We start from the raw sequence: 19,729 nt of genomic DNA, 5'->3' as shown, positions 1-19,729 counted from the left end.
AAAGCAGGGTTTAGTAGCGTTGGAGGCAGCCAGGCTTTTATGAACTATCATGACCAACACAATGTGATCCATATTACTCTCATCTTGACAGAAATTATGTTCAGGCACAGTCTCCCACTATAAGGTAGTGTGGACATGCTGATGCTGTGAGCGTCTTTTTAATGCATAAAGGAATTATTGTGAGTTTTACTTGCCTTATAAATTGGTAAAATGATCCCGTATGCCGGAAGACGTCCTTTTTTTTTTCTTCAGTCTCGGCAATTCAGAGAAACTCGGTTGTGAAACACTGCCACCTCTGGTCATTCAGTATAATCTGTAGATGGAAAAGTCCACTGTTAGCACATTTTCTATAAGCAATACAAAAAAAAAATCCTGATTTTTAGAAAGCGTAAACAGATCAATACTATGGAGTCTTTTATTGTGAAAATCAACAGCTCATTAGAAAATCAAATCTCAATTTTAGTTTTAAACCTCACATACTTCTCTGCAACATTGCTAGCTCCAGGATATAAAGCAGGCTTTAGTAGCGTTGGAGGCAGCCAGGCTTTTATGAACTATCATGACCAACACAATGTGATCCATATTACTTTCATCTTGATAGAAATTATGTTCAGGCACAGTCTCCCACTGTAAGGTAGTGAGGACATGCTGATGCTGTGAGCGTCTTTTTAATGCATAAAGGAATTATTGTGAGTTTTACTTGCCTTATAAATTGGTAAAATGATCCCGTATGCCGGAAGACTTCCTTTTTTTTTTCTTCAGTCTCGGCAATTCAGAGAAACTAGGTTGTGAAACACTGCCACCTCTGGTCATTCAGTATAATCTGTAGATGGAAAAGTCCACTGTTAGCACATTTTCTATAAGCAATACAAAAAAATCTTGATTTTTAGAAAGGGTAAACAGATCAATACTATGGAGTCTTTTATTGTGAAAATCAAAAGCTCATTAGAAAATCAAATCTCAATTTTAGTTTTTAACCTCACATACTTCTCTGCAACATTGCTAGTTCCAGGATATAAAGCAGGGTTTAGTAGCGATGGAGGCAGCCAGGCTTTTATGAACTATCATGACCAACACAATGTGATCCATATTACTCTCATCTTGACAGAAATTATGTTCAGGCACAGTCTCCCACTATAATGTAGTGAGAACATGCTGATGCTGTGAGCGTCTTTTTAATGCATAAAGGAATTATTGTGAGTTAAACTTGCCTTGTATATTGGTAAAATGATGGCGTATGCCGGAAGACTTCCTTTTTTTTTTGTTCTTCAGTCTCGGCAATTCAGAGAAGCTCAGTTGTGAAACACTGCCACCTCTGGTCATTCAGTATAATCTGTAGATGGAAAAGTCCACTGTTAGCACATTTTCTATAAGCAATACAAAAAAATCTTGATTTTTAGAAAGGGTAAACAGATCAATACTATGGAGTCTTTTATTGTGAAAATCAAAAGCTCATTAGAAAATCAAATCTCAATTTTAGTTTTTAACCTCACATACTTCTCTGCAACATTGCTAGTTCCAGGATATAAAGCAGGGTTTAGTAGCGATGGAGGCAGCCAGGCTTTTATGAACTATCATGACCAACACAATGTGATCCATATTACTCTCATCTTGACAGAAATTATGTTCAGGCACAGTCTCCCACTATAAGGTAGTGAGGACATGCTGATGCTGTGAGCGTCTTTTTAATGCATAAAGGAATTATTGTGAGTTAAACTTGCCTTGTATATTGGTAAAATGATGGCGTATGCCGGAAGACTTCCTTTTTTTTTTTTGTTCTTCAGTCTCGGCAATTCAGAGAAACTCGGTTGTGAAACACTGCCACCTCTGGTCATTCAGTATAATCTGTAGATGGAAAAGTCCACTGTTAGCACATTTTCTATAAGCAATACAAAAAAAATCTTGATTTTTAGAAAGCGTAAACAGATCAATACTATGGAGTCTTTTATTGTGAAAATCAACAGCTCATTAGAAAATCAAATCTCAATTTTAGTTTTAAACCTCACATACTTCTCTGCAACATTGCTATCTCCAGGATATAAAGCAGGCTTTAGTAGCGTTGGAGGCAGCCAGGCTTTTATGAACTATCATGACCAACACAATGTGATCCATATTACTTTCATCTTGATAGAAATTATGTTCAGGCACAGTCTCCCACTGTAAGGTAGTGAGGACATGCTGATGCTGTGAGCGTCTTTTTAATGCATAAAGGAATTATTGTGAGTTTTACTTGCCTTATAAATTGGTAAAATGATCCCGTATGCCGGAAGACTTCCTTTTTTTTTTCTTCAGTCTCGGTAATTCAGAGAAACTAGGTTGTGAAACACTGCCACCTCTGGTCATTCAGTATAATCTGTAGATGGAAAAGTCCACTGTTAGCACATTTTCTATAAGCAATACAAAAAAATCTTGATTTTTAGAAAGGGTAAACAGATCAATACTATGGAGTCTTTTATTGTGAAAATCAAAAGCTCATTAGAAAATCAAATCTCAATTTTAGTTTTTAACCTCACATACTTCTCTGCAACATTGCTAGTTCCAGGATATAAAGCAGGGTTTAGTAGCGTTGGAGGCAGCCAGGCTTTTATGAACTATCATGACCAACACAATGTGATCCATATTACTCTCATCTTGACAGAAATTATGTTCAGGCACAGTCTCCCACTATAAGGTAGTGTGGACATGCTGATGCTGTGAGCGTCTTTTTAATGCATAAAGGAATTATTGTGAGTTTTACTTGCCTTATAAATTGGTAAAATGATCCCGTATGCCGGAAGACGTCCTTTTTTTTTTCTTCAGTCTCGGCAATTCAGAGAAACTCGGTTGTGAAACACTGCCACCTCTGGTCATTCAGTATAATCTGTAGATGGAAAAGTCCACTGTTAGCACATTTTCTATAAGCAATACAAAAAAAAAATCCTGATTTTTAGAAAGCGTAAACAGATCAATACTATGGAGTCTTTTATTGTGAAAATCAACAGCTCCTTAGAAAATCAAATCTCAATTTTAGTTTTAAACCTCACATACTTCTCTGCAACATTGCTAGCTCCAGGATATAAAGCAGGCTTTAGTAGCGTTGGAGGCAGCCAGGCTTTTATGAACTATCATGACCAACACAATGTGATCCATATTACTTTCATCTTGATAGAAATTATGTTCAGGCACAGTCTCCCACTGTAAGGTAGTGAGGACATGCTGATGCTGTGAGCGTCTTTTTAATGCATAAAGGAATTATTGTGAGTTTTACTTGCCTTATAAATTGGTAAAATGATCCCGTATGCCGGAAGACTTCCTTTTTTTTTTCTTCAGTCTGGGCAATTCAGAGAAACTAGGTTGTGAAACACTGCCACCTCTGGTCATTCAGTATAATCTGTAGATGGAAAAGTCCACTGTTAGCACATTTTCTATAAGCAATACAAAAAAATCTTGATTTTTAGAAAGGGTAAACAGATCAATACTATGGAGTCTTTTATTGTGAAAATCAAAAGCTCATTAGAAAATCAAATCTCAATTTTAGTTTTTAACCTCACATACTTCTCTGCAACATTGCTAGTTCCAGGATATAAAGCAGGGTTTAGTAGCGATGGAGGCAGCCAGGCTTTTATGAACTATCATGACCAACACAATGTGATCCATATTACTCTCATCTTGACAGAAATTATGTTCAGGCACAGTCTTCCACTATAAGGTAGTGAGAACATGCTGATGCTGTGAGCGTCTTTTTAATGCATAAAGGAATTATTGTGAGTTAAACTTGCCTTGTATATTGGTAAAATGATGGCGTATGCCGGAAGACTTCCTTTTTTTTTTGTTCTTCAGTCTCGGCAATTCAGAGAAACTCAGTTGTGAAACACTGCCACCTCTGGTCATTCAGTATAATCTGTAGATGGAAAAGTCCACTGTTAGCACATTTTCTATAAGCAATACAAAAAAAATCTTGATTTTTAGAAAGCGTAAACAGATCAATACTATGGAGTCTTTTATTGTGAAAATCAACAGCTCATTAGAAAATCAAATCTCAATTTTAGTTTTTAACCTCACATACTTCTCTGCAACATTGCTAGTTCCAGGATATAAAGCAGGCTTTAGTAGCGTTGGAGGCAGCCAGGCTTTTATGAACTATCATGACCAACACAATGTGATCCATATTACTCTCATCTTGACAGAAATTATGTTCAGGCACAGTCTCCCACTATAAGGTAGTGAGGACATGCTGATGCTGTGAGCGTCTTTTTAATGCATAAAGGAATTATTGTGAGTTTTACTTGCCTTGCATATTGGTAAAATGATGGCGTATGCCGGAAGACTTCCTTTTTTGTTCTTCAGTCTCTGCAATTCAGAGAAACTCGGTTGTGAAACACTGCCACCTCTGGTCATTCAGTATAATCTGTAGATGGAAAAGTCCACTGTTAGCACATTTTCTATAAGCAATACAAAAAAATCTTGATTTTTAGAAAGGGTAAACAGATCAATACTATGGAGTCTTTTATTGTGAAAATCAAAAGCTCATTAGAAAATCAAATCTCAATTTTAGTTTTTAACCTCACATACTTCTCTGCAACATTGCTAGTTCCAGGATATAAAGCAGGGTTTAGTAGCGATGGAGGCAGCCAGGCTTTTATGAACTATCATGACCAACACAATGTGATCCATATTACTCTCATCTTGACAGAAATTATGTTCAGGCACAGTCTCCCACTATAAGGTAGTGAGGACATGCTGATGCTGTGAGCGTCTTTTTAATGCATAAAGGAATTATTGTGAGTTAAACTTGCCTTGTATATTGGTAAAATGATGGCGTATGCCGGAAGACTTCCTTTTTTTTTTTTGTTCTTCAGTCTCGGCAATTCAGAGAAACTCGGTTGTGAAACACTGCCACCTCTGGTCATTCAGTATAATCTGTAGATGGAAAAGTCCACTGTCAGCACATTTTCTATAAGCAATACAAAAAAAATCTTGATTTTTAGAAAGGGTAAACAGATCAATACTATGGAGTCTTTTATTGTGAAAATCAACAGCTCATTAGAAAATCAAATCTCAATTTTAGTTTTTAACCTCACATACTTCTCTGCAACATTGCTAGTTCCAGGATATAAAGCAGGCTTTAGTAGCGTTGGAGGCAGCCAGGCTTTTATGAACTATCATGACCAACACAATGTGATCCATATTACTCTCATCTTGACAGAAATTATGTTCAGGCACAGTCTCCCACTATAAGGTAGTGAGGACATGCTGATGCTGTGAGCGTCTTTTTAATGCATAAAGGAATTATTGTGAGTTTTACTTGCCTTGCATATTGGTAAAATGATGGCGTATGCCGTAAGACTTCCTTTTTTGTTCTTCAGTCTCGGCAATTCAGAGAAACTCGGTTGTGAAACACTGCCACCTCTGGTCATTCAGTATAATCTGTAGATGGAAAAGTCCACTGTTAGCACATTTTCTATAAGCAATACAAAAAAAATCTTGATTTTTAGAAAGCGTAAACAGATCAATACTATGGAGTCTTTTATTGTGAAAATCAACAGCTCATTAGAAAATCAAATCTCAATTTTAGTTTTTAACCTCACATACTTCTCTGCAACATTGCTAGTTCCAGGATATAAAGCAGGCTTTAGTAGCGTTGGAGGCAGCCAGGCTTTTATGAACTATCATGACCAACACAATGTGATCCATATTACTCTCATCTTGACAGAAATTATGTTCAGGCACAGTCTCCCACTATAAGGTAGTGAGGACATGCTGATGCTGTGAGCGTCTTTTTAATGCATAAAGGAATTATTGTGAGTTTTACTTGCCTTATAAATTGGTAAAATGATCCCGTATGCCGGAAGACTTCCTTTTTTTTTTCTTCAGTCTCGGCAATTCAGAGAAACTAGGTTGTGAAACACTGCCACCTCTGGTCATTCAGTATAATCTGCAGATGGAAAAGTCCACTGTTAGCACATTTTCTATAAGCAATACAAAAAAATCTTGATTTTTAGAAAGGGTAAACAGATCAATACTATGGAGTCTTTTATTGTGAAAATCAAAAGCTCATTAGAAAATCAAATCTCAATTTTAGTTTTTAACCTCACATACTTCTCTGCAACATTGCTAGTTCCAGGATATAAAGCAGGGTTTAGTAGCGATGGAGGCAGCCAGGCTTTTATGAACTATCATGACCAACACAATGTGATCCATATTACTCTCATCTTGACAGAAATTATGTTCAGGCACAGTCTCCCACTATAAGGTAGTGAGGACATGCTGATGCTGTGAGCGTCTTTTTAATGCATAAAGGAATTATTGTGAGTTAAACTTGCCTTGTATATTGGTAAAATGATGGCGTATGCCGGAAGACTTCCTTTTTTTTTTGTTCTTCAGTCTCGGCAATTCAGAGAAACTCGGTTGTGAAACACTGCCACCTCTGGTCATTCAGTATAATCTGTAGATGGAAAAGTCCACTGTTAGCACATTTTCTATAAGCAATACAAAAAAAATCTTGATTTTTAGAAAGCGTAAACAGATCAATACTATGGAGTCTTTTATTGTGAAAATCAACAGCTCATTAGAAAATCAAATCTCAATTTTAGTTTTTAACCTCACATACTTCTCTGCAACATTGCTAGTTCCAGGATATAAAGCAGGCTTTAGTAGCGTTGGAGGCAGCCAGGCTTTTATGAACTATCATGACCAACACAATGTGATCCATATTACTCTCATCTTGACAGAAATTATGTTCAGGCACAGTCTCCCACTATAAGGTAGTGAGGACATGCTGATGCTGTGAGCGTCTTTTTAATGCATAAAGGAATTATTGTGAGTTAAACTTGCCTTGTATATTGGTAAAATGATGGCGTATGCCGGAAGACTTCCTTTTTTTTTTTTGTTCTTCAGTCTCGGCAATTCAGAGAAACTCGGTTGTGAAACACTGCCACCTCTGGTCATTCAGTATAATCTGTAGATGGAAAAGTCCACTGTCAGCACATTTTCTATAAGCAATACAAAAAAAATCTTGATTTTTAGAAAGGGTAAACAGATCAATACTATGGAGTCTTTTATTGTGAAAATCAACAGCTCATTAGAAAATCAAATCTCAATTTTAGTTTTTAACCTCACATACTTCTCTGCAACATTGCTAGTTCCAGGATATAAAGCAGGCTTTAGTAGCGTTGGAGGCAGCCAGGCTTTTATGAACTATCATGACCAACACAATGTGATCCATATTACTCTCATCTTGACAGAAATTATGTTCAGGCACAGTCTCCCACTATAAGGTAGTGAGGACATGCTGATGCTGTGAGCGTCTTTTTAATGCATAAAGGAATTATTGTGAGTTTTACTTGCCTTGCATATTGGTAAAATGATGGCGTATGCCGTAAGACTTCCTTTTTTGTTCTTCAGTCTCGGCAATTCAGAGAAACTCGGTTGTGAAACACTGCCACCTCTGGTCATTCAGTATAATCTGTAGATGGAAAAGTCCACTGTTAGCACATTTTCTATAAGCAATACAAAAAAAATCTTGATTTTTAGAAAGCGTAAACAGATCAATACTATGGAGTCTTTTATTGTGAAAATCAACAGCTCATTAGAAAATCAAATCTCAATTTTAGTTTTTAACCTCACATACTTCTCTGCAACATTGCTAGTTCCAGGATATAAAGCAGGCTTTAGTAGCGTTGGAGGCAGCCAGGCTTTTATGAACTATCATGACCAACACAATGTGATCCATATTACTTTCATCTTGATAGAAATTATGTTCAGGCACAGTCTCCCACTGTAAGGTAGTGAGGACATGCTGATGCTGTGAGCGTCTTTTTAATGCATAAAGGAATTATTGTGAGTTTTACTTGCCTTATAAATTGGTAAAATGATGCCGTATGCCGGAAGACTTCCTTTTTTTTTTGTTCTTCAGTCTCGGCAATTCAGAGAAACTCGGTTGTGAAACACTGCCACCTCTGGTCATTCAGTATAATCTGTAGATGGAAAAGTCCACTGTTAGCACATTTTCTATAAGCAATACAAAAAAATCTTGATTTTTAGAAAGGGTAAACAGATCAATACTATGGAGTCTTTTATTGTGAAAATCAAAAGCTCATTAGAAAATCAAATCTCAATTTTAGTTTTTAACCTCACATACTTCTCTGCAACATTGCTAGTTCCAGGATATAAAGCAGGGTTTAGTAGCGATGGAGGCAGCCAGGCTTTTATGAACTATCATGACCAACACAATGTGATCCATATTACTCTCATCTTGACAAAATTATGTTCAGGCACAGTCTCCCACTATAAGGTAGTGAGGACATGCTGATGCTGTGAGCGTCTTTTTAATGCATAAAGGAATTATTGTGAGTTAAACTTGCCTTGTATATTGGTAAAATGATGGCGTATGCCGGAAGACTTCCTTTTTTTTTTTTGTTCTTCAGTCTCGGCAATTCAGAGAAACTCGGTTGTGAAACACTGCCACCTCTGGTCATTCAGTATAATCTGTAGATGGAAAAGTCCACTGTTAGCACATTTTCTATAAGCAATACAAAAAAAATCTTGATTTTTAGAAAGCGTAAACAGATCAATACTATGGAGTCTTTTATTGTGAAAATCAACAGCTCATTAGAAAATCAAATCTCAATTTTAGTTTTTAACCTCACATACTTCTCTGCAACATTGCTAGTTCCAGGATATAAAGCAGGCTTTAGTAGCGTTGGAGGCAGCCAGGCTTTTATGAACTATCATGACCAACACAATGTGATCCATATTACTCTCATCTTGACAGAAATTATGTTCAGGCACAGTCTCCCACTATAAGGTAGTGAGGACATGCTGATGCTGTGAGCGTCTTTTTAATGCATAAAGGAATTATTGTGAGTTTTACTTGCCTTATAAATTGGTAAAATGATCCCGTATGCCGGAAGACTTCCTTTTTTTTTTCTTCAGTCTCGGCAATTCAGAGAAACTAGGTTGTGAAACACTGCCACCTCTGGTCATTCAGTATAATCTGCAGATGGAAAAGTCCACTGTTAGCACATTTTCTATAAGCAATACAAAAAAATCTTGATTTTTAGAAAGGGTAAACAGATCAATACTATGGAGTCTTTTATTGTGAAAATCAACAGCTCATTAGAAAATCAAATGTCAATTTTAGTTTTAAACCTCACATACTTCTCTGCAACATTGCTAGCTCCAGGATATAAAGCAGGCTTTAGTAGCGTTGGAGGCAGCCAGGCTTTTATGAACTATCATGACCAACACAATGTGATCCATATTACTTTCATCTTGACAGAAATTATGTTCAGGCACAGTCTCCCACTATAAGGTAGTGAGGACATGCTGATGCTGTGAGCGTCTTTTTAATGCATAAAGGAATTATTGTGAGTTAAACTTGCCTTGTATATTGGTAAAATGATGGCGTATGCCGGAAGACTTCCTTTTTTTTTTTGTTCTTCAGTCTCGGCAATTCAGAGAAACTCGGTTGTGAAACACTGCCACCTCTGGTCATTCAGTATAATCTGTAGATGGAAAAGTCCACTGTTAGCACATTTTCTATAAGCAATACAAAAAAATCTTGATTTTTAGAAAGGGTAAACAGATCAATACTATGGAGTCTTTTATTGTGAAAATCAAAAGCTCATTAGAAAATCAAATCTCAATTTTAGTTTTTAACCTCACATACTTCTCTGCAACATTGCTAGTTCCAGGATATAAAGCAGGGTTTAGTAGCGATGGAGGCAGCCAGGCTTTTATGAACTATCATGACCAACACAATGTGATCCATATTACTCTCATCTTGACAGAAATTATGTTCAGGCACAGTCTCCCACTATAAGGTAGTGAGGACATGCTGATGCTGTGAGCGTCTTTTTAATGCATAAAGGAATTATTGTGAGTTAAACTTGCCTTGTATATTGGTAAAATGATGGCGTATGCCGGAAGACTTCCTTTTTTTTTTTTTCTTCAGTCTCGGCAATTCAGAGAAACTCGGTTGTGAAACACTGCCACCTCTGGTCATTCAGTATAATCTGTAGATGGAAAAGTCCACTGTTAGCACATTTTCTATAAGCAATACAAAAAAATCTTGATTTTTAGAAAGGGTAAACAGATCAATACTATGGAGTCTTTTATTGTGAAAATCAACAGCTCATTAGAAAATCAAATCTCAATTTTAGTTTTTAACCTCACATACTTCTCTGCAACATTGCTAGTTCCAGGATATAAAGCAGGCTTTAGTAGCGTTGGAGGCAGCCAGGCTTTTATGAACTATCATGACCAACACAATGTGATCCATATTACTCTCATCTTGACAGAAATTATGTTCAGGCACAGTCTCCCACTATAAGGTAGTGAGGACATGCTGATGCTGTGAGCGTCTTTTTAATGCATAAAGGAATTATTGTGAGTTTTACTTGCCTTGCATATTGGTAAAATGATGGCGTATGCCGGAAGACTTCCTTTTTTGTTCTTCAGTCTCGGCAATTCAGAGAAACTCGGTTGTGAAACACTGCCACCTCTGGTCATTCAGTATAATCTGTAGATGGAAAAGTCCACTGTTAGCACATTTTCTATAAGCAATACAAAAAAATCTTGATTTTTAGAAAGGGTAAACAGATCAATACTATGGAGTCTTTTATTGTGAAAATCAAAAGCTCATTAGAAAATCAAATCTCAATTTTAGTTTTTAACCTCACATACTTCTCTGCAACATTGCTAGTTCCAGGATATAAAGCAGGCTTTAGTAGCGTTGGAGGCAGCCAGGCTTTTATGAACTATCATGACCAACACAATGTGATCCATATTACTCTCATCTTGACAGAAATTATGTTCAGGCACAGTCTCCCACTATAAGGTAGTGAGGACATGCTGATGCTGTGAGCGTCTTTTTAATGCATAAAGGAATTATTGTGAGTTAAACTTGCCTTGCATATTGGTAAAATGATGCCGTATGCCGGAAGACTTCCTTTTTTTTTTTGTTCTTCAGTCTCGGCAATTCAGAGAAACTAGGTTGTGAAACACTGCCACCTCTGGTCATTCAGTATAATCTGTAGATGGAAAAGTCCACTGTTAGCACATTTTCTATAAGCAATACAAAAAAAATCTTGATTTTTAGAAAGCGTAAACAGATCAATACTATGGAGCCTTTTATTGTGAAAATCAACAGCTAATTAGAAAATCAAATCTCAATTTTAGTTTTTAACCTCACATACTTCTCTGCAACATTGCTAGTTCCAGGATATAAAGCAGGCTTTAGTAGCGTTGGAGGCAGCCAGATTTTTATGAACTATCATGACCAACACAATGTGATCCATATTACTCTCATCTTGACAGAAATTATGTTCAGGCACAGTCTCCCACTATAAGGTAGTGAGGACATGCTGATGCTGTGAGCGTGTTTTTAATGCATAAAGGAATTATTGTGAGTTTTACTTGCCTTGCATATTGGTAAAATGATGCCGTATGCCGGAAGACTTCCTTTTTTGTTCTTCAGTCTCGGCAATTCAGAGAAACTCGGTTGTGAAACACTGCCACCTCTGGTCATTCAGTATAATCTGTAGATGGAAAAGTCCACTGTTAGCACATTTTCTATAAGCAATACAAAAAAATCTTGATTTTTAGAAAGGGTAAACAGATCAATACTATGGAGTCTTTTATTGTGAAAATCAACAGCTCATTAGAAAATCAAATGTCAATTTTAGTTTTAAACCTCACATACTTCTCTGCAACATTGCTAGCTCCAGGATATAAAGCAGGCTTTAGTAGCGTTGGAGGCAGCCAGGCTTTTATGAACTATCATGACCAACACAATGTGATCCATATTACTTTCATCTTGACAGAAATTATGTTCAGGCACAGTCTCCCACTATAAGGTAGTGAGGACATGCTGATGCTGTGAGCGTCTTTTTAATGCATAAAGGAATTATTGTGAGTTAAACTTGCCTTGTATATTGGTAAAATGATGGCGTATGCCGGAAGACTTCCTTTTTTTTTTTGTTCTTCAGTCTCGGCAATTCAGAGAAACTCGGTTGTGAAACACTGCCACCTCTGGTCATTCAGTATAATCTGTAGATGGAAAAGTCCACTGTTAGCACATTTTCTATAAGCAATACAAAAAAATCTTGATTTTTAGAAAGGGTAAACAGATCAATACTATGGAGTCTTTTATTGTGAAAATCAAAAGCTCATTAGAAAATCAAATCTCAATTTTAGTTTTTAACCTCACATACTTCTCTGCAACATTGCTAGTTCCAGGATATAAAGCAGGGTTTAGTAGCGATGGAGGCAGCCAGGCTTTTATGAACTATCATGACCAACACAATGTGATCCATATTACTCTCATCTTGACAGAAATTATGTTCAGGCACAGTCTCCCACTATAAGGTAGTGAGGACATGCTGATGCTGTGAGCGTCTTTTTAATGCATAAAGGAATTATTGTGAGTTAAACTTGCCTTGTATATTGGTAAAATGATGGCGTATGCCGGAAGACTTCCTTTTTTTTTTGTTCTTCAGTCTCGGCAATTCAGAGAAACTCGGTTGTGAAACACTGCCACCTCTGGTCATTCAGTATAATCTGTAGATGGAAAAGTCCACTGTTAGCACATTTTCTATAAGCAATACAAAAAAATCTTGATTTTTAGAAAGGGTAAACAGATCAATACTATGGAGTCTTTTATTGTGAAAATCAACAGCTCATTAGAAAATCAAATCTCAATTTTAGTTTTTAACCTCACATACTTCTCTGCAACATTGCTAGTTCCAGGATATAAAGCAGGCTTTAGTAGCGTTGGAGGCAGCCAGGCTTTTATGAACTATCATGACCAACACAATGTGATCCATATTACTCTCATCTTGACAGAAATTATGTTCAGGCACAGTCTCCCACTATAAGGTAGTGAGGACATGCTGATGCTGTGAGCGTCTTTTTAATGCATAAAGGAATTATTGTGAGTTTTACTTGCCTTGCATATTGGTAAAATGATGGCGTATGCCGGAAGACTTCCTTTTTTGTTCTTCAGTCTCGGCAATTCAGAGAAACTCGGTTGTGAAACACTGCCACCTCTGGTCATTCAGTATAATCTGTAGATGGGAAAGTCCACTGTTAGCACATTTTCTATAAGCAATACAAAAAAATCTTGATTTTTAGAAAGGGTAAACAGATCAATACTATGGAGTCTTTTATTGTGAAAATCAACAGCTCATTAGAAAATCAAATCTCAATTTTAGTTTTTAACCTCACATACTTCTCTGCAACATTGCTAGTTCCAGGATATAAAGCAGGCTTTAGTAGCGTTGGAGGCAGCCAGGCTTTTATGAACTATCATGACCAACACAATGTGATCCATATTACTCTCATCTTGACAGAAATTATGTTCAGGCACAGTCTCCCACTATAAGGTAGTGAGGACATGCTGATGCTGTGAGCGTCTTTTTAATGCATAAAGGAATTATTGTGAGTTTTACTTGCCTTGCATATTGGTAAAATGATGGCGTATGCCGGAAGACTTCCTTTTTTGTTCTTCAGTCTCGGCAATTCAGAGAAACTCGGTTGTGAAACACTGCCACCTCTGGTCATTCAGTATAATCTGTAGATGGAAAAGTCCACTGTTAGCACATTTTCTATAAGCAATACAAAAAAAATCTTGATTTTTAGAAAGCGTAAACAGATCAATACTATGGAGTCTTTTATTGTGAAAATCAACAGCTCATTAGAAAATCAAATCTCAATTTTAGTTTTAAACCTCACATACTTCTCTGCAACATTGCTATCTCCAGGATATAAAGCAGGCTTTAGTAGCGTTGGAGGCAGCCAGGCTTTTATGAACTATCATGACCAACACAATGTGATCCATATTACTTTCATCTTGATAGAAATTATGTTCAGGCACAGTCTCCCACTGTAAGGTAGTGAGGACATGCTGATGCTGTGAGCGTCTTTTTAATGCATAAAGGAATTATTGTGAGTTTTACTTGCCTTATAAATTGGTAAAATGATCCCGTATGCCGGAAGACTTCCTTTTTTTTTTCTTCAGTCTCGGCAATTCAGAGAAACTAGGTTGTGAAACACTGCCACCTCTGGTCATTCAGTATAATCTGTAGATGGAAAAGTCCACTGTTAGCACATTTTCTATAAGCAATACAAAAAAATCTTGATTTTTAGAAAGGGTAAACAGATCAATACTATGGAGTCTTTTATTGTGAAAATCAAAAGCTCATTAGAAAATCAAATCTCAATTTTAGTTTTTAACCTCACATACTTCTCTGCAACATTGCTAGTTCCAGGATATAAAGCAGGGTTTAGTAGCGTTGGAGGCAGCCAGGCTTTTATGAACTATCATGACCAACACAATGTGATCCATATTACTCTCATCTTGACAGAAATTATGTTCAGGCACAGTCTCCCACTATAAGGTAGTGAGGACATGCTGATGCTGTGAGCGTCTTTTTAATGCATAAAGGAATTATTGTGAGTTAAACTTGCCTTGTATATTGGTAAAATGATGCCGTATGCCGGAAGACTTCCTTTTTTTTTTTTGTTCTTCAGTCTCGGCAATTCAGAGAAACTCGGTTGTGAAACACTGCCACCTCTGGTCATTCAGTATAATCTGTAGATGGAAAAGTCCACTGTTAGCACATTTTCTATAAGCAATACAAAAAAATCTTGATTTTTAGAAAGGGTAAACAGATCAATACTATGGAGTCTTTTATTGTGAAAATCAAAAGCTCATTAGAAAATCAAATCTCAATTTTAGTTTTTAACCTCACATACTTCTCTGCAACATTGCTAGTTCCAGGATATAAAGCAGGGTTTAGTAGCGTTGGAGGCAGCCAGGCTTTTATGAACTATCATGACCAACACAATGTGATCCATATTACTCTCATCTTGACAGAAATTATGTTCAGGCACAGTCTCCCACTATAAGGTAGTGTGGACATGCTGATGCTGTGAGCGTCTTTTTAATGCATAAAGGAATTATTGTGAGTTTTACTTGCCTTATAAATTGGTAAAATGATCCCGTATGCCGGAAGACGTCCTTTTTTTTTTCTTCAGTCTCGGCAATTCAGAGAAACTCGGTTGTGAAACACTGCCACCTCTGGTCATTCAGTATAATCTGTAGATGGAAAAGTCCACTGTTAGCACATTTTCTATAAGCAATACAAAAAAAAAATCCTGATTTTTAGAAAGCGTAAACAGATCAATACTATGGAGTCTTTTATTGTGAAAATCAACAGCTCATTAGAAAATCAAATCTCAATTTTAGTTTTAAACCTCACATACTTCTCTGCAACATTGCTAGCTCCAGGATATAAAGCAGGCTTTAGTAGCGTTGGAGGCAGCCAGGCTTTTATGAACTATCATGACCAACACAATGTGATCCATATTACTTTCATCTTGATAGAAATTATGTTCAGGCACAGTCTCCCACTGTAAGGTAGTGAGGACATGCTGATGCTGTGAGCGTCTTTTTAATGCATAAAGGAATTATTGTGAGTTTTACTTGCCTTATAAATTGGTAAAATGATCCTGTATGCCGGAAGACTTCCTTTTTTTTTTCTTCAGTCTCGGCAATTCAGAGAAACTAGGTTGTGAAACACTGCCACCTCTGGTCATTCAGTATAATCTGTAGATGGAAAAGTCCACTGTTAGCACATTTTCTATAAGCAATACAAAAAAATCTTGATTTTTAGAAAGGGTAAACAGATCAATACTATGGAGTCTTTTATTGTGAAAATCAAAAGCTCATTAGAAAATCAAATCTCAATTTTAGTTTTTAACCTCACATACTTCTCTGCAACATTGCTAGTTCCAGGATATAAAGCAGGCTTTAGTAGCGTTGGAGGCAGCCAGGCTTTTATGAACTATCATGACCAACACAATGTGATCCATATTACTCTCATCTTGACAGAAATTATGTTCAGGCACAGTCTCCCACTATAAGGTAGTGAGGACATGCTGATGCTGTGAGCGTCTTTTTAATGCATAAAGGAATTATTGTGAGTTAAACTTGCCTTGCATATTGGCAAAATGATGCCGTATGCCGGAAGACTTCCTTTTTTTTTTTGTTCTTCAGTCTCGGCAATTCAGAGAAACTCGGTTGTGAAACACTGCCACCTCTGGTCATTCAGTATAATCTGCAGATGGAAAAGTCCACTGTTAGCACATTTTCTATAAGCAATACAAAAAAAATCTTGATTTTTAGAAAGCGTAAACAGATCAATACTATGGAGTCTTTTATTGTGAAAATCAACAGCTCATTAGAAAATCAAATCTCAATTTTAGTTTTTAACCTCACATACTTCTCTGCAACATTGCTAGTTCCAGGATATAAAGCAGGCTTTAGTAGCGTTGGAGGCAGCCAGATTTTTATGAACTATCATGACCAACACAATGTGATCCATATTACTCTCATCTTGACAGAAATTATGTTCAGGCACAGTCTCCCACTATAAGGTAGTGAGGACATGCTGATGCTGTGAGCGTCTTTTTAATGCATAAAGGAATTATTGTGAGTTTTACTTGCCTTGCATATTGGTAAAATGATGCCGTATGCCGGAAGACTTCCTTTTTTTTTTTTGTTCTTCAGTCTCGGCAATTCAGAGAAACTTGGTTGTGAAACACTGCCACCTCTGGTCATTCAGTATAATCTGTAGACGGAAAAGTCCACTGTTAGCACATTTTCTATAAGCAATACAAAAAAAATCTTGATTTTTAGAAAGCGTAAACAGATCAATACTATGGAGTCTTTTATTGTGAAAATCAACAGCTCATTAGAAAATCAAATCTCAATTTTAGTTTTAAACCTCACATACTTCTCTGCAACATTGCTATCTCCAGGATATAAAGCAGGCTTTAGTAGCGTTGGAGGCAGCCAGACTTTTATGAACTATCATGACCAACACAATGTGATCCATATTACTTTCATCTTGATAGAAATTATGTTCAGGCACAGTCTCCCACTGTAAGGTAGTGAGGACATGCTGATGCTGTGAGCGTCTTTTTAATGCATAAAGGAATTATTGTGAGTTTTACTTGCCTTATAAATTGGTAAAATGATCCCGTATGCCGGAAGACTTCCTTTTTTTTTTTCTTCAGTCTCGGCAATTCAGAGAAACTAGGTTGTGAAACACTGCCACCTCTGGTCATTCAGTATAATCTGTAGATGGAAAAGTCCACTGTTAGCACATTTTCTATAAGCAATACAAAAAAATCTTGATTTTTAGAAAGGGTAAACAGATCAATACTATGGAGTCTTTTATTGTGAAAATCAAAAGCTCATTAGAAAATCAAATCTCAATTTTAGTTTTTAACCTCACATACTTCTCTGCAACATTGCTAGTTCCAGGATATAAAGCAGGGTTTAGTAGCGTTGGAGGCAGCCAGGCTTTTATGAACTATCATGACCAACACAATGTGATCCATATTACTCTCATCTTGACAGAAATTATGTTCAGGCACAGTCTCCCACTATAAGGTAGTGAGGACATGCTGATGCTGTGAGCGTCTTTTTAATGCATAAAGGAATTATTGTGAGTTAAACTTGCCTTGTATATTGGTAAAATGATGCCGTATGCCGGAAGACTTCCTTTTTTTTTTTTGTTCTTCAGTCTCGGCAATTCAGAGAAACTCGGTTGTGAAACACTGCCACCTCTGGTCATTCAGTATAATCTGTAGATGGAAAAGTCCACTGTTAGCACATTTTCTATAAGCAATACAAAAAAATCTTGATTTTTAGAAAGGGTAAACAGATCAATACTATGGAGTCTTTTATTGTGAAAATCAACAGCTCATTAGAAAATCAAATCTCAATTTTAGTTTTAAACCTCACATACTTCTCTGCAACATTGCTAGTTCCAGGATATAAAGCAGGCTTTAGTAGCGTTGGAGGCAGCCAGACTTTTATGAACTATCATGACCAACACAATGTGATCCATATTACTCTCATCTTGACAGAAATTATGTTCAGGCACAGTCTCCCACTATAAGGTAGTGAGGACATGCTGATGCTGTGAGCGTCTTTTTAATGCATAAAGGAATTATTGTGAGTTTTACTTGCCTTGCATATTGGTAAAATGATGGCGTATGCCGGAAGACTTCCTTTTTTGTTCTTCAGTCTCGGCAATTCAGAGAAACTCGGTTGTGAAACACTGCCACCTCTGGTCATTCAGTATAATCTGTAGATGGAAAAGTCCACTGTTAGCACATTTTCTATAAGCAATACAAAAAAATCTTGATTTTTAGAAAGGGTAAACAGATCAATACTATGGAGTCTTTTATTGTGAAAATCAAAAGCTCATTAGAAAATCAAATCTCAATTTTAGTTTTTAACCTCACATACTTCTCTGCAACATTGCTAGTTCCAGGATATAAAGCAGGGTTTAGTAGCGATGGAGGCAGCCAGGCTTTTATGAACTATCATGACCAACACAATGTGATCCATATTACTCTCATCTTGACAGAAATTATGTTCAGGCACAGTCTCCCACTATAAGGTAGTGAGGACATGCTGATGCTGTGAGCGTCTTTTTAATGCATAAAGGAATTATTGTGAGTTAAACTTGCCTTGTATATTGGTAAAATGATGGCGTATGCCGGAAGACTTCCTTTTTTTTTTTTGTTCTTCAGTCTCGGCAATTCAGAGAAACTCGGTTGTGAAACACTGCCACCTCTGGTCATTCAGTATAATCTGTAGATGGAAAAGTCCACTGTTAGCACATTTTCTATAAGCAATACAAAAAAAATCTTGATTTTTAGAAAGCGTAAACAGATCAATACTATGGAGTCTTTTATTGTGAAAATCAACAGCTCATTAGAAAATCAAATCTCAATTTTAGTTTTAAACCTCACATACTTCTCTGCAACATTGCTATCTCCAGGATATAAAGCAGGCTTTAGTAGCGTTGGAGGCAGCCAGGCTTTTATGAACTATCATGACCAACACAATGTGATCCATATTACTTTCATCTTGATAGAAATTATGTTCAGGCACAGTCTCCCACTGTAAGGTAGTGAGGACATGCTGATGCTGTGAGCGTCTTTTTAATGCATAAAGGAATTATTGTGAGTTTTACTTGCCTTATAAATTGGTAAAATGATCCCGTATGCCGGAAGACTTCCTTTTTTTTTTCTTCAGTCTCGGCAATTCAGAGAAACTAGGTTGTGAAACACTGCCACCTCTGGTCATTCAGTATAATCTGTAGATGGAAAAGTCCACTGTTAACACATTTTCTATAAGCAATACAAAAAAATCTTGATTTTTAGAAAGGGTAAACAGATCAATACTATGGAGTCTTTTATTGTGAAAATCAAAAGCTCATTAGAAAATCAAATCTCAATTTTAGTTTTTAACCTCACATACTTCTCTGCAACATTGCTAGTTCCAGGATATAAAGCAGGGTTTAGTAGCGTTGGAGGCAGCCAGGCTTTTATGAACTATCATGACCAACACAATGTGATCCATATTACTCTCATCTTGACAGAAATTATGTTCAGGCACAGTCTCCCACTATAAGGTAGTGAGGACATGCTGATGCTGTGAGCGTCTTTTTAATGCATAAAGGAATTATTGTGAGTTAAACTTGCCTTGTATATTGGTAAAATGATGCCGTATGCCGGAAGACTTCCTTTTTTGTTCTTCAGTCTCGGCAATTCAGAGAAACTCGGTTGTGAAACACTGCCACCTCTGGTCATTCAGTATAATCTGTAGATGGAAAAGTCCACTGTTAGCACATTTTCTATAAGCAATACAAAAAAATCTTGATTT

General features: G+C 36.7%; 1 long non-coding RNA gene across 1 annotated transcript; it reads right to left on the bottom strand.

The window, feature by feature from the left end:
* Positions 1 to 7,326: 7,326 nt before the first annotated feature.
* Positions 7,327 to 19,149, bottom strand: LOC146785683 (uncharacterized). The gene is made up of 24 exons (XR_014970757.1): positions 19,042 to 19,149; positions 18,529 to 18,652; positions 18,023 to 18,140; positions 17,511 to 17,634; positions 17,003 to 17,122; positions 16,490 to 16,613; positions 15,978 to 16,100; positions 15,471 to 15,589; positions 14,961 to 15,079; positions 14,449 to 14,572; positions 13,942 to 14,060; positions 13,435 to 13,552; positions 12,929 to 13,046; positions 12,419 to 12,540; positions 11,908 to 12,030; positions 11,402 to 11,519; positions 10,890 to 11,012; positions 10,384 to 10,501; positions 9,874 to 9,995; positions 9,363 to 9,485; positions 8,856 to 8,974; positions 8,343 to 8,466; positions 7,834 to 7,955; positions 7,327 to 7,444 (listed from the first exon to the last, which is right to left on the bottom strand). It is a non-coding gene; the product is annotated as an uncharacterized LOC146785683 (long non-coding RNA).
* Between the last annotated feature and the right edge of the window lie 580 nt (positions 19,150 to 19,729).

The sequence above is a fragment of the Triturus cristatus genome, chromosome 11 (genome assembly GCF_964204655.1).
Source record: "Triturus cristatus chromosome 11, aTriCri1.1, whole genome shotgun sequence".
NCBI classification, from domain to species: Eukaryota; Metazoa; Chordata; class Amphibia; order Caudata; family Salamandridae; genus Triturus; species Triturus cristatus.
The sequence above is the reverse complement of the archived record's forward strand: the minus strand, read 5'-3'. Positions and strand labels throughout refer to the sequence as shown.